The 13,311-nt window shown below is 39.8% G+C and overlaps 1 pseudogene; it reads left to right on the forward strand.

Moving 5' to 3' along the window:
- Positions 1 to 9,193: 9,193 nt before the first annotated feature.
- On the forward strand, positions 9,194 to 10,855 carry LOC103713907 (annotated as a pseudogene).
- The last annotated feature ends 2,456 nt before the right edge of the window (positions 10,856 to 13,311 follow it).

Genomic DNA, 13,311 nt, shown 5'->3' on the forward strand with positions numbered 1-13,311 from the left:
CCTGGCTTGCAACCAATGTCAGCGCCCGAGTCCATCGTGCGCCCACCCTGCGCACAGCCTCCCTACGCCCGGCCTTGTCTTGCGCCACCTGCGCGCAGCAAATGCATGGGCCGAGCATGCGCGCGTGTGCCCCGCGCGCGCTAAGCCAAATGGCGTGACACCCTTGCTCTGTTTCCTCACAGCCAGTGTCGGTCAGCTTTGTTATCACACTGCCCTACAAAATCCTCACTGCTGTTCCTAAACATGCTGCCATCAGCAACGAAAGATGTCAATTAAGATAAAACAGTTGAACTGGCAACGGCATGCTTCAATTCAGTGGTAAGCAACAGTTCTTTAGCAAATGCTCCATTTCAAGTTATTAGATTTCGTTTCGGCCTTACACCCGGGGCCGTGAGTTCGTGAGTGGATTTATCGTAGGCCAGTTTCCTTGATCTTACCAGCAGAATGAAGGCTTACTCTGGCCCAGCGGCAAAACAGAAGCCTCTAGCTTCCTGACTTGGCTGTGGACGGTAGCCAGCTTAGGTCATTGAATCACAGGTGCCTCCACCTTTACCTGAGCATGATAGGTTCTAAACAAGAAGGAGAAAATGCCAAAAATGTTTTGGGCCCTGAATTTCTCTCCTGTGGCTTGGTCCCTGCATTTCTCCTGTTCTCTCACCCCACCTCAATGGATCATGCTGATAAGAAGATTTTTATGTGATTCCGGGATAGAAGACTACAAGGATCAAATTTTCCATAGTTTGAATATGAGAAACTTTGGAGCCAAGTGAAGCAAAGAAGATGACCAATTTGTTTGACCAAAATCCATCATAAGTATCTAATCTCTTTGGTTGTGGAGAAGGTGAAATAATGGAAGAACAGGAAAGCAAATTAGGAGAAAGGGAGGAAAAACAAAAGTCGTTCTCTTTTGTCCAAGCCAAGGAAATTGCAAAGAAAGAGCGTTAGCATATATTATCATATTTGGAGTTATCCAAATACACTTTTCCTTTGTGCGATTTTCTCTCAAAATCACTGTCTTTTGAAGAACTAATTTGAAAAATTATTTTTTCTATTATATTCTATTCTATTTCAGTTATCTATTTTATTATATCTATTGTATATTGCAATTCAAGAACGGTTTAAAAAAGGAGAAAAAAATTGGAGCTCTGAATGATGAATTTTTCCAATATAACATGTTAGAGTTATCATGGTCGGTTGGCTGATTTAGCCGATCTAAACATAGTAACATTTTTTAGATCATTGTACAACCTCTGAACCTTCCACTTTTCTCATTTTAGTATAATTATAGCAATGTAATCCAAGCAATCTTTGTTCATTGCATGCTTCTCTGTTTGCTGAGGAATGGATAGTTTACATCTATTTTCTATATCATTAAAACAAAAAACAATATTCTTGAAAAAATAATTGTCACTAGAAAAATCAATTTCATCATAAAAAAAAATTTGGTGACGAAAAAATTATCATGATGCTCGTCAAAAAAAGTGTCGCTATAGGTGTACTATGGCGATAGACATGTTTGGTCAAAAATATATTTTAATTGTGACAAAAAATATATTTTTTACTTAATAGTAAAGCATTTGGCGATGATAGTTTCTGTCATAAGAAATGATAATTTCATGACATTAACAAACTCGTTATCAAAGAGATTATGTTTTTGTGATAATATTCAATAAAGAATACTCTTTGCCACTAAAAATTAATTTATGGTGATAAATGAGTAAGAATTTTGTCAATAAAATGTACTCTTATAATTTAGTGGGGAGAAAATTCTTTTATATACACTTACACAAGGGATCAAACCAAATCCTCTTGAATTATTGCCCGCTACTCGACCACCATGAAAGTAGTGACTTCTAATCTACAATTATGGTTTATTATGCTCATTCAAACTTGTTTATATTATAAATACGCAACTGTTTTAAATATATTGTGCAAGTTCGGATATACGATTTGAAGTTATACTTTTATTGATGAAGTTCTTTTTGTCATTTCAAATTTGGAGGTCACCCTTTCTTTTCTGAAAGATATTATTTACTTCTAATCAGTTGGAGCCTTCTGGAATGCTTTGTCCACAAACATGGGCACAAAGGAAAGCTTCAAAATCAAATTAGCTCCAAAAGCAATCATATTATATCATGCCCATGATGCATCACAAATACCTCCAACATGATGACATTTTAAGAGATGAATGAATGATCATGACTTACCAATAATGTGAAGCCATGTCTCATAGGGCTTTAGTGGTCGATCGAAGTGAAATGCATGTGGAAGGACGAATAACACTTAGCATGTTTAGATGCGAGACATCAGGATTCTTTCCAGTAAGACAAATAGGTTGTTATATGCGTAATGAAGACATGCTGCACTAGACTTCGCTTTACATATACAGAGAGATTCCAAAGCAACTTCAGATAGGAGAGGATACTAATTGCTTGCTCCATGCCTGTCTGGTTCTTGTTCCCAAGTGTCGATAGAGCTTTATTATTACCTTCACTAGAGTTAATCGCCAACCTTTTTGCAGATCTGTTTATAAGTTGACTTTATTTGCATGCCAATCATCGATTTTGGTCATTCGTCGTGCCTATTGAGATTGTTGCATGGGCTGCCTAGCTAATGGTTCTAAGCTTGGCCAATAGTAACAAATCTTAGTCAAAAATATAACATTATATGGAAGGCTCAGCAAACCTTTGAGCAAATGTGCTGAGAGTTGATAAGCATTCAAATAGATGCACTTCTTCAGGGCATATCTATTTTCATTTGGGGACCTGAACTTTTAGTCAATAATAAAGGAAATTGTCTGAGGAACTCATATTTCTTTTTTGATATTGTATAAAACATTCTCAACATTATATGGAAGGCTCGGTAAAACTGTGAATGGAATGTGTTGAAAGTTGATAAGCATTCAAATAGATGCATTTCTGCAGGGCATCTCTATTTTCCTTTGGGGACCTAAACTTTTTGTCAAAAATTAAATGTCTGAGGAACTCATATTTCTTCTTTGATTTCGCATAAAAAATTCTCAACATTTTATGGAAAGCTCAGTAAACCTGTGGACTGAATGTGCCGAAAGTTGATAAGCATTCAAATAGATGCACTTCTACAGGGCATATCCATTTTCATTTGGAGACCTGAAGCTTTGGTCAAAAATAAAGGGAAGTGTCTGAGGAACTCGTATTTTTTCTTTGATTTGCATAAAAAATTCTCAACATTATACGGAAGACTCAGTGAACCAGTGAACAGAACATGCTGAAAATAGATAAGCATTCAAATAGATGCATTTATCTATTTTCATTCGGGGACTGAACATGATCCGCAACTCAGGATTTTTGGTCAGATTTGGAATGAACTTTGTCTATCCATCTCATTCCTGATTTTTCCAATGGATCGATATAGTCTAGAAATTCCATAATGTTGGTCTCTGATACATGGCTTTCATTTGAACTAGCTGACCAGAGTCACCATCTCTTGGCAAAAAAAATGAGTCACATAACCTGTTAAACAACATAAATAACAACATAAAACAGGACATGTGTTTAATAGCCCTTCTACATCGACCAGGCAGAATGTAAGCAACATTTTTTGTACATTCTGATGAAAGCAGCAGACCTCTCCACCAAAATGAGGCTTCATTTCCCCATAAGAATCAGTGCTTGCCAACTGCAGATATGTGACCAATAATAATACCCTGATATTCTTGGTCGCTTTTAGGGCCTCACAAAGATTTCAGCACCTCATTGTATGAGGCTTGGTCCTCCCCTCCCTTTGATCATCTCCTGCTCCTGAAACATCTCAAAGACAGATGAGGAACTGGTCCATGAGCAAGGTAACAGGGATGCCAGTTCCAAGCTTTGAGAGGACAAGTGAAACAAAGTATTTTAGGAAGAAAGGTGATGAAAAACATGAGTCATCCTTCCATCTATGCGACCTCTCAAAGCTTGTACTCCCTTCACTGGCAGGGCAGAAGTAAATTCTAGCATAATGGTTTTATATCTTTAAAACAAATTATTTTGCATTTCATGGATCGCTCAACATGACTGCTTGCGACTTGACCTATTGTTTTCTCCTAACAGAGAACCACTTGGATGTGACCGAAGTAGTAGCATCATGTCAGTGGTCTCAACCATCTCCATTGCATGCTAATTAATGCCATGATCAGCATACTGCAGGACTTGTTTGCTGCAATTCAAAGGAGACGAACAGCAACTGTCTTACAAATTGCAATCCAAGAAACTTCTCTCGACAGTTGTTCGATCACCCTTCCCTTCCAAATTACAATTCAGATAGTCTTTTCAGCAAAATAATATTGCATAACCGTAATTCTTGTAGCAGCCCAGCCCGATTTATTTGGGCTAAAGGGCTGGCCCGAGAAGAATAAGCCCAATCTTTCCCTGCTGCAGCCAGAGAAGGAACCGGAGTCTTCGCTCTCCTCCCAATCTGGCGAAAATCGAGGACTCCCAGGGCAATCTGAGTTCATCTAGGACTTGGAGACTTCGCCTATTTAACTTTCCTCCTCTTCCTTTGATTTTCTCCACTGGCAACGCCAAAGATCGCTGCCAATTCCAATTATTCTTCCTGAGTTTGCTCCTTGATTCCTCTCCGAAGATAGCTGCCGGAGACTTCGCGGATCAAGGTAAATGTTCCTCCTTGCTCCCCTTCCTTTCTTAGCAGACATTGCTTGGGTTTTAGCTAGCAAATCGCCAGAATTGGATCTGAAATAGGGTGCCCTATTTCGGCTCCCTTCTTTCGAGCATGCCGCTGCCACCGACCGCCCTCCATCTCATGTCTCCACCTCCATCCGCCACCTCATCGGTCCACCAAGTCTACGGCCACCAGTTATCTCCTTCTTCCGCTGTTTTACTAAAATAGAAAGAAAGAAAGAAGAAAGAAGAAGAAAAGAAGAAAAAGAAAGAAGAAGAAAAGAAGAAAAAGAAAGAAGAAAAGAAGAAGATAATGATGAGAGAGAGAACCATCCCTATCTTTCTCTCTCTTCTCTCTACTCTTCTCTCTCCACTTTCTCTCTCTACTTTTTTCTCCTCTCACCAGTTTCTCTTTCTACTTTTTCTCTATAAAATGTTCAAGGAACTCACTATTGGGTCATGTCGACCTGATCTACGAACTCGAGTTGACCCCTATAAAGGGCCCTGATCCGCCCTAATGCTCAGGCTGCCTACTGGACCAATCACTCTGGCCCTATTGAATATCTTTGAAAATCTTCTTTGATGAATTATGTTGATTAATCTTGGCCTTGATCAAGTCCATGTCCTATGATTTATTGATCGAATCGTCCAAGTTTGAACCACCTAGAGCCGCTGAACACTGTTACCAGACCAACTGTCTCCTTTTCTTATTATTTAAATTCGAATAGAAACTAATCTCCCTTTTAATATCTTTAAATAGATTTAGCAGTATCGCCTAGTGAAGTTTGACGGCCTAAGATGAAAGAGATAAGTAAATCTTATACTTCTTACTAGTTTTCAAACTTGTGAGTAAATCTAATACTTCTTATTAGTTTTCAAACTTGTGAGTAAATCTTATACTCCTTACTAGTTTTCGAACTTCTGAGTAAATCTTATACCCCTTATTGGTTTTCGAACTTGTGAGCAAATCTTATACTCCTTACTAGTTTCAAACTTGTAAGTAGATTTTGTGCTTCTTAATATCTTTTAAATGATCATGTCTTCCGTGCATAAAATTTGCTTATGGAAATATCATATTTTTTTTTAAATATTATGGATCGGCATATATGTTATGAAAATCATGCTTTAATATGAAAAATATTTTATAAATGTTTTGGTGAAAATAGTTTCATTATCAAATATAAATCTAATCATACCATTTGATATTTTTCATCTATTTATATGTATATTTTATGAAAACATATAAGTTTTCTAAAAGCTCTCAGATAACTATGTATGATCTCTTGAATTGTGAAAATTGATACCCAGAGCTACCATCTATACGAATACTAGTCTTACCAACGAGTATAAAGTTGGCATACGAACATAAATCTATATTGATTACGAATACTGGCCTGTCATGGGTATAAAGTGACCATAGCATAAATATATGTGGGCAATGTTTTAAACTATACTATGACTAAATGGTAGAAGAAAGATTTATTTATTTATTTGCAAAATAAACTTGAAACTTATGTTTATGAAATACAGGTAATTTGTTCCTGCATGATTTATTTTTAATATATTCTATTATAAAATGTTTTATTTTGCAATATCTATTTTTTTTTAAAATGATGCATTGACATAGAAAACTTATTTTTTAATCCAGTAAGGTAATAAATAGTTTACTTACTGTGTTGCTCATATACTTCTTTTTTTTTTTCTTTCTCGAGACAAATAGGGTCGATAGGAATGAAGGATGGTCCAGACTTGGAGTTTGCATTAGCAAGCTTGGCGATGTATATAGCCGAGCAGAATTTTAGTTTTATAATTGATTATGAATTTGTAATTAGTGATTTTCTGAATAGTAAGGATTATGGGTTTGGTATTTAAGTTTGGATTTAGACACTTTGAACTAATTTTATTTTTTTATTTAATGAATAATGAAATTATATTTCTATTTATTCTATTATATTTGGGATGGATTTGAAAGCTCAATGTAATGTTGGCTTCGTGTTATCGTGAGTTGTATCCCTTGGTAGCATGACCATGCCATATTCTAGATATGAGGCATGACAATTCTTCTCCTCTTTTATATGATTAATCTAGAGCAACCTACTTGGCCAAGAAATATACGCTGTTGAAGCCAATTTGTGCAATGGCAATGCGGAAAGCCCTTCCAGGACTCTCACAAAACCCCAAAAAAGCACACAAATGATTAATATTTTCTTTTGAAATATGAAAATAAATATTTCCAAAAGAGAGAGGAAAAAGTAACCAGTTTGCAGTGACCATTATTACATGAACTACTACACCAAAACAAAAGTTTCTTAGCTTCCCGTTCATCCCCCTTCGCCAACTCTAGCCATGAAGCTTACTAAGGCACAAGACATTAGCCATCATTATTTGTCCATGACGCTGTAACGCAACCTAGGGCATTATTCAGTACATTGCAGCCTTGTGTGTCCCTACTTTACCATTCACAGATAAGAGCACCATCTTGAAATCCTCGTACCCGGATTAATACCTCACCACTTGCCCTCAGTGTCACAATTATTGCTAAGTTGAGTGCTTATTCAGTGATGATCCTTTGCACCAACTAATTACAGTAATGATAACCATGCATGATGACTTGAGGGCAATCCTTGTCTCTTGGAAGACATGAATGCTAGAAGCAATCAATATGGTCTTCTGATCAGCTTCTTCCTTGCATGGAACTTGGACATTTTGGAGCCCCCTTGAAAGTTGCTGTTAAGTGTTAACCCGACCGAAAAATATTGTTGTTGTTAACCATTATTCTGAAGAGGAGGGTTTGATATAACTGCGATGAAAATAAAATGGCGGAGTAGATCAAACAAATCTCAAGAAAATAAAATTGTTACTAGTTTAACTTCATTGTCGCCTACGCAATGCAAAATACGAATTATAACAGCAGAAGTTCTGTAAGTTTTTTCTTTGAGAAACTATGTTTCAGAATTGACAATATATACACTGTAAAAAAAAAATTATATGCATTCGCGATTATTATGATGAGTGTTACAAATATGGGTAGATTTTTTTCAGTCACTATATTCGAAAAATAACAATATGTGCTCTGTCAAATGCTAGTGATTTTGACAATTAACAACTAAATTGGTCCTTGATGGTTGCACATACTTTTGCAAACAATAGACCGCTCTCCTAACCATTATAGTGGTTGCTATAATGTTGTTATGGCAATCAATCCAAATGAATGACCGAACATATGCATGCATGTATGCGAGCATGTTGATAAGCAGAGCATCATCCAAAATTGGAATTGTAATTAACAATCCACATAGATGATAAATATCATGAAGTATCTAGAATCCAAAAGAGAGATAAAAGGAGCACCAGACCACATGTGCTTTGAAATGAAGACTCGACAATATTCCCATGCAAAGTTTGAGCAATGATGGCCCCTATGATTTTCATGCAGGGCTTAGAAGGCTGCAACTAATACAAATCCTTCCCAAATTGGACAGAAATCTACGTATACCCACTGAATTTTCTCATCAGAAAGTCTTGCTAGGATCATGCGTAGTCCCTGTGTATTCACTAAACATAAAAATTCCAGAGTAAAAAATCACATGCATGCAACAGGTCCCATACCCTTTAACTTAAATAAAGGTTAATAATCTTCTTCATCTTATTAATGGACTCTACATAATTTTCTGGTATAGAGAGATAAGCTCTATCAATCAAATGGCCATGGTTACCACGCCATCGGTATCTGATAAAGACTTTGTCTGCCTATGATGTTCGCCATTGGGATCAATGGCCGCCAATGGCAGTCAAAGTGGGGCATTGGCTTTCCTACAATACCACTCTCTCATTGGATAGCTTAACCGAATAGACGAATGCTGTCGTGCTATAAGGTAATATTCACTGTGCACTTGGAATAATGAAAGCTTTAGCATTGTGAGTATGTCAAGTAGCAAGTCCTCCATTGTCCAATGAAATCTTTTAAAACCAACATGCTCCTAAAATTCTCTCAAGCATCCCGTTCTCCAAAAACCCACGGGCACCTCCCTCCATTTTAACTTCAATTAAAGCCAAACTATGGCTTGTTCTTATTGGCGAGGCAGCGAAGGGACTAAGCCCCAGCTTGACAGCCTAAAACAGGGAGAAAAGAGAAGCATAAAAAGACTAATTGTGTAGTGGATGGAGAAATATGGACGGATTACCAAGGAAATCCATCATGCCATTGCTTGGAAGGAAGGAAACCCAACTATGGGGACTCGTACGGAATGTGCGTTGGGCAGTTGGACAAATCTCTTGTTTAATCTACTAAATTTCACTTGAACTAAGCGATCACCCACAGTTAAACTATCAATTATCATATCCACAACTTTTATATTGAAGTAGTAGGTGTGCAGAAATTCTTCTTCATGATTAACTTGGAATCCTTTCCTTAATGGTATGTAATATAGCAACAAAAAGGTTACTAGTCGAAAGAAAAAGGTCACCACTCAGGAGAAGAGAATAAGAAGCAAAGAGAGCACTCAAAGGGCCCTCTGTTCCACCTCTCCTCCTGGTCCCCATTTTGGAGGAGAAATCCAATCAATTCAGTCAATTTAGATTGCTCCTCCTTTCCCCACTGCGCCCCACTCCATGCGTAGATGGAACGCCTAGAGCAATTAAGAAGGCAACGACCTACCTCAAAGCAAGAACGACACGGAGGAGGAGGAACAACTCCCCACCCCTTCCTCTAGGGAGAGAGGTTCAATGAACAGGATTCATGAGGTGGGTGTTCCAAGTTTCATGGCTCGCTCTTCCTTCTGCCACTAAACAATGGGAAATGGCAGATTCCCAATCATCCTTTCTCCTCCACAGGAGACACCCATCATTGCTCTCAAGCCATCCCTTTCAAACCTGGGAAGCTGAGCTATGAAGCCATTCCACCTGCTTAAATCTCCTCCTACCCCCTCCCTTGATTCAGTTCCATCTACCAACCAAACCTCCAGAACCAACAGCACTTCTTCCCTCTCCAAATGAAGCCTTATTCTACTACTGTCAATAGCTTCTACTCCTTCCTCACCCATGGTATCGACGACCTCGACCGCTCCTTCTCGTCGAACGCCTTCATGTCCCTCCAATTCCTCCAGCATGCCGTGGCTCTCCTGCGCTCCCTCCACTCCCACCTTACCCACCTGGTCCAGAAGCTCCACCTGCCCGTCGGCGAGAAATGGCTCGACGAATACATGGACGAGAGTTCCCGCCTTTGGGACGCCTGCCATGTGATCAAGCTCGGCGTCTCCGGCATCGAGAATTACTGCTCTGCCGGGGCCGGCATGGTCTCCTCCCTCGATGAGTGGCGCTGCAATCCCAGTCCCCACCTCACCCGTCAGGTCTCCCATCAAACTCCTTCCTTTCTTCAATTCAATTCTATACAGATAGCTAATCTTTCTCTGCTTTAGGTGATGAGGGCGATCTCGGTGTGCCGGAGAGAAGGCATGGGCTTGGAGGAGGAGAACAGGGTATTGATGGAGACGAGGGTCGAGCCGCTGTCGCTCCGGTTCGACGACAGGGCTCCCATGGAGTCCAAACTCGTTGGCTTCAATGGCTTCAGGGGAGTGCTGTATGCGTTCAGGAATGCCAGCTCCTTCCTGCTCATGATCTTGCTGTGGGGATCAGTTTCCTGCTGGCCGGAACCGAGTTGCCACTCCGCCGCCACCGAGAGCTCGCTCTTCTTCGGCTCAGGATACATGGTGTCGATGGCTAGGCTGCAGCACAGGGTGGTGGAGGAGATGGAAGGGATGAATGGCCGGCCGGGAACTCTGATGTATGAGTTCCGGAGGGCGAGGGCAGCAACAGAGGAGCTGAGGGAAGATCTGGAGAGGGGAGGGAGGATGGGATGTGAGCCTGAGGGATTGCAGGAGGTCTGAGAGAGAGGGTTGAGGGCTTGAAGGGGTGGTTTGGGATGTTGAGGTCTGGAATTGAGGGTCTTGTAGGACAACTGGATGATTTCTTTGATGACATTGTGGAAGGCAGGAAGAAGCTCTTGGACCTGTGCAGTCAGAGGTAGGTTGGTACTTGATAGGAAAGCAGATGGAGAGAGAGAGAGAAAGAGAGGGTCACTTACATGTGCTTTATTTTGTTTGCTCTAGTCGATTGTATTGCAGCTGCTGTATTAGATTTTATATGTCTCTGAGATCTTCCATGAAATAGAAAATATAGAGTAGATTTATGTTTATGAGAAACAAAATAAGATGCTATGAAAGTAACTTGCCACAAGGTAATGGACGCTCGTGAGTAGGAATCCTGGATAGCAGGAAAGTAGGATTTTGTTTGTTTTCCTCTGCAAGACAAAGCTGCACTCTACTGTGGAAATGGGAACATCCTGAGACGGTTAAACAACACAGAAAAGATACTTTTTTTCTTCTTCTCTTTCCTATCTTTGCCTTCTCTTTCATTGCTTTTAGTGATGGCCTTCTTTCCAGCTTCCCATCATTAATGATTCCACTAGAGTAAGAATAGAAGAAAGTTGCGTTGGAGATTCCTGGTTCCTCCAAAATTAATTCAATGTCCTTATAGTTATCTTGAGAGAGAGAGTGTGTTTCTTCATCTCTGACCTCATAGTTTTACCGTGAACTAGAGAACTTAAATTTCTTACATCTAAACATTCAATGTCCGATGTCCACGGGGAACATAAATGGAGAAAAAATGATTCATTTTTTTTATAGCAACAAAAGAAAATCATTAAGGGAGGAAGAGGGTGAAAAAAATTTTGGGTTTGACCTCACAATATAATTTTGCAATTGAAAATCTGCTGATAAAATCTTGGTGATTGCCAGAGTCCTGCGTTCAGATTCCCCACTCATTAGGGTGTGGGAGGTTAAGGGACTATCTTTTGACTTTGACCTCACAATATAATTTTCTAATTACAAATCCACTGATAAAATCTCTTAGTGTTTGCCAAGTGGCTTGCATTCAGATCCGACCCGCAGCAGGGTTTGGAAGGTTAAGGCATTGTTTGCAATCTTGTAGGTAAACCTCAAGCAACTCAATTAAAGAGTAGCAATTTATGACCCGACCTATCAATCTGACCCACGAACGATCTGTTTTAGGTAGATTTGGGTTTAACATAAACAAGTTTGGATCGTAAATGGATCAACCCATCTAAATCTGTTCATTAAATGGGTTGAGTTCAGATTTAAACTTTTGACTCATGTAATCCATTTTGACCCGTTTAATAATTGAGTTGACCTACTTAATCTACTTAAAACTTATTTCACCAGTTTGAAATCTGCTTAACATGTTTAACCCGATCTGCTTAACCTGTTTAACTTGTTTAAATCCATGAAAAGCTTGTCTAACCTGTTTAACATGTTTAACTTGACTTGATCTATTTAATAAATGGGTCACGTGGGTTAGGTCGGATTATCTATTTAATAAATAGGTTGGATTCAAATTTAAAATTTTGATCTATTTAATAAACAAGTCGGGTTTGCGTTGATAAATTTTTTATCCGACCCGCATCCCACTCAACTCATATTTGACACGGCCTAGCCCGGTTGCCACCTGTAACTCAACCACCTAGGGGTGCATGCTAAGCCTAGTGTTTGGATACCAACAGTTGAGATGCATGGTACAACTCAAGTTGTTGAAGCACTGCAGCTTGGCCTGGTGTTTGGATACCCATGGTTGTAGGTTTAGCATTCCAGACGCCGTCCCCCCTTCCCAACCGTCTTGTTCATCCCCCCCCCCCCCCCCCCCCCCCCACCCAATTCCTCAATCTAGCTATTATGCACCCCAACTGCCGACATTGGAGGTCCCCCACTCGCAACCTGTCTCTATGTTACCTTCCCCCCTCTCATCCTTCGCCCTCTTTCCTCCATCGCTCTCATTCTCCACCCCTCCACCAGGCCCCTCGTCTTCCTTCCAAATAGCTAAGGTAGAGCCCTTGCAACTCAACGATTTGCAAATTAAGTTGTAATGCGGCTTGAACTGCATTGGAGCTCTATCTACAAGATCAAAAAATCTAAATAATATATTCTGGCTAGTCATTTTGGGTGAGGTATTGAGTTGTTACAAATGGTATCAGAGCGAACTCGACCCATAGCCTATGTGGACTAGGGGACCTACAACATGGATTTATGAAGGCTGAGTACGGACCGATCGTGGTACTTGTGATTATATTTGAATGGATTTGAACTCTTAGCACGACGAGGACGTCAGGACTTAAATGGAGGGAGTATATGAGGACCCGTGCGGGCGTATGTTTAGTCCCATATCAATTATTCGCTAAGGAGATCTTGGGTACTTATACAGAACTAAGGAACCCAAAAAATATCTCTAGCTAGCCATTTTGGGTGAGGTCCTAGGTTGTTACAAATGGTATTAGAGCGGACTTAGCTTATAACCTATGTAGACTTGGGGACAATGTAGCATAGATCCATTGGGGCTGACCATGGGCTGATTGTGGTATTTGTGATTAAATTTGAATTTGATTTGAACTCTTAGTCTGATGAGGATGTCAGGCTTAAACAGAGGCAGTATGTGAGGACTCGTACAGGCGTGTATTTAGTCTCACATCAGTTATTTGCTGGATAGATCTTGGGTAGCTATATAGGATCAAGAAACCCAAATAATACCTTTCGACTAGCCATTTGGAGCGAGGTCTTGAGTTCTTATAAATGGTATCAAAGCGAACTCAGCCCATAGCCTATGTGAA

This window comes from Phoenix dactylifera, unplaced genomic scaffold (assembly GCF_009389715.1).
Source record: "Phoenix dactylifera cultivar Barhee BC4 unplaced genomic scaffold, palm_55x_up_171113_PBpolish2nd_filt_p 000167F, whole genome shotgun sequence".
Classification (NCBI taxonomy): domain Eukaryota; kingdom Viridiplantae; phylum Streptophyta; class Magnoliopsida; order Arecales; family Arecaceae; genus Phoenix; species Phoenix dactylifera.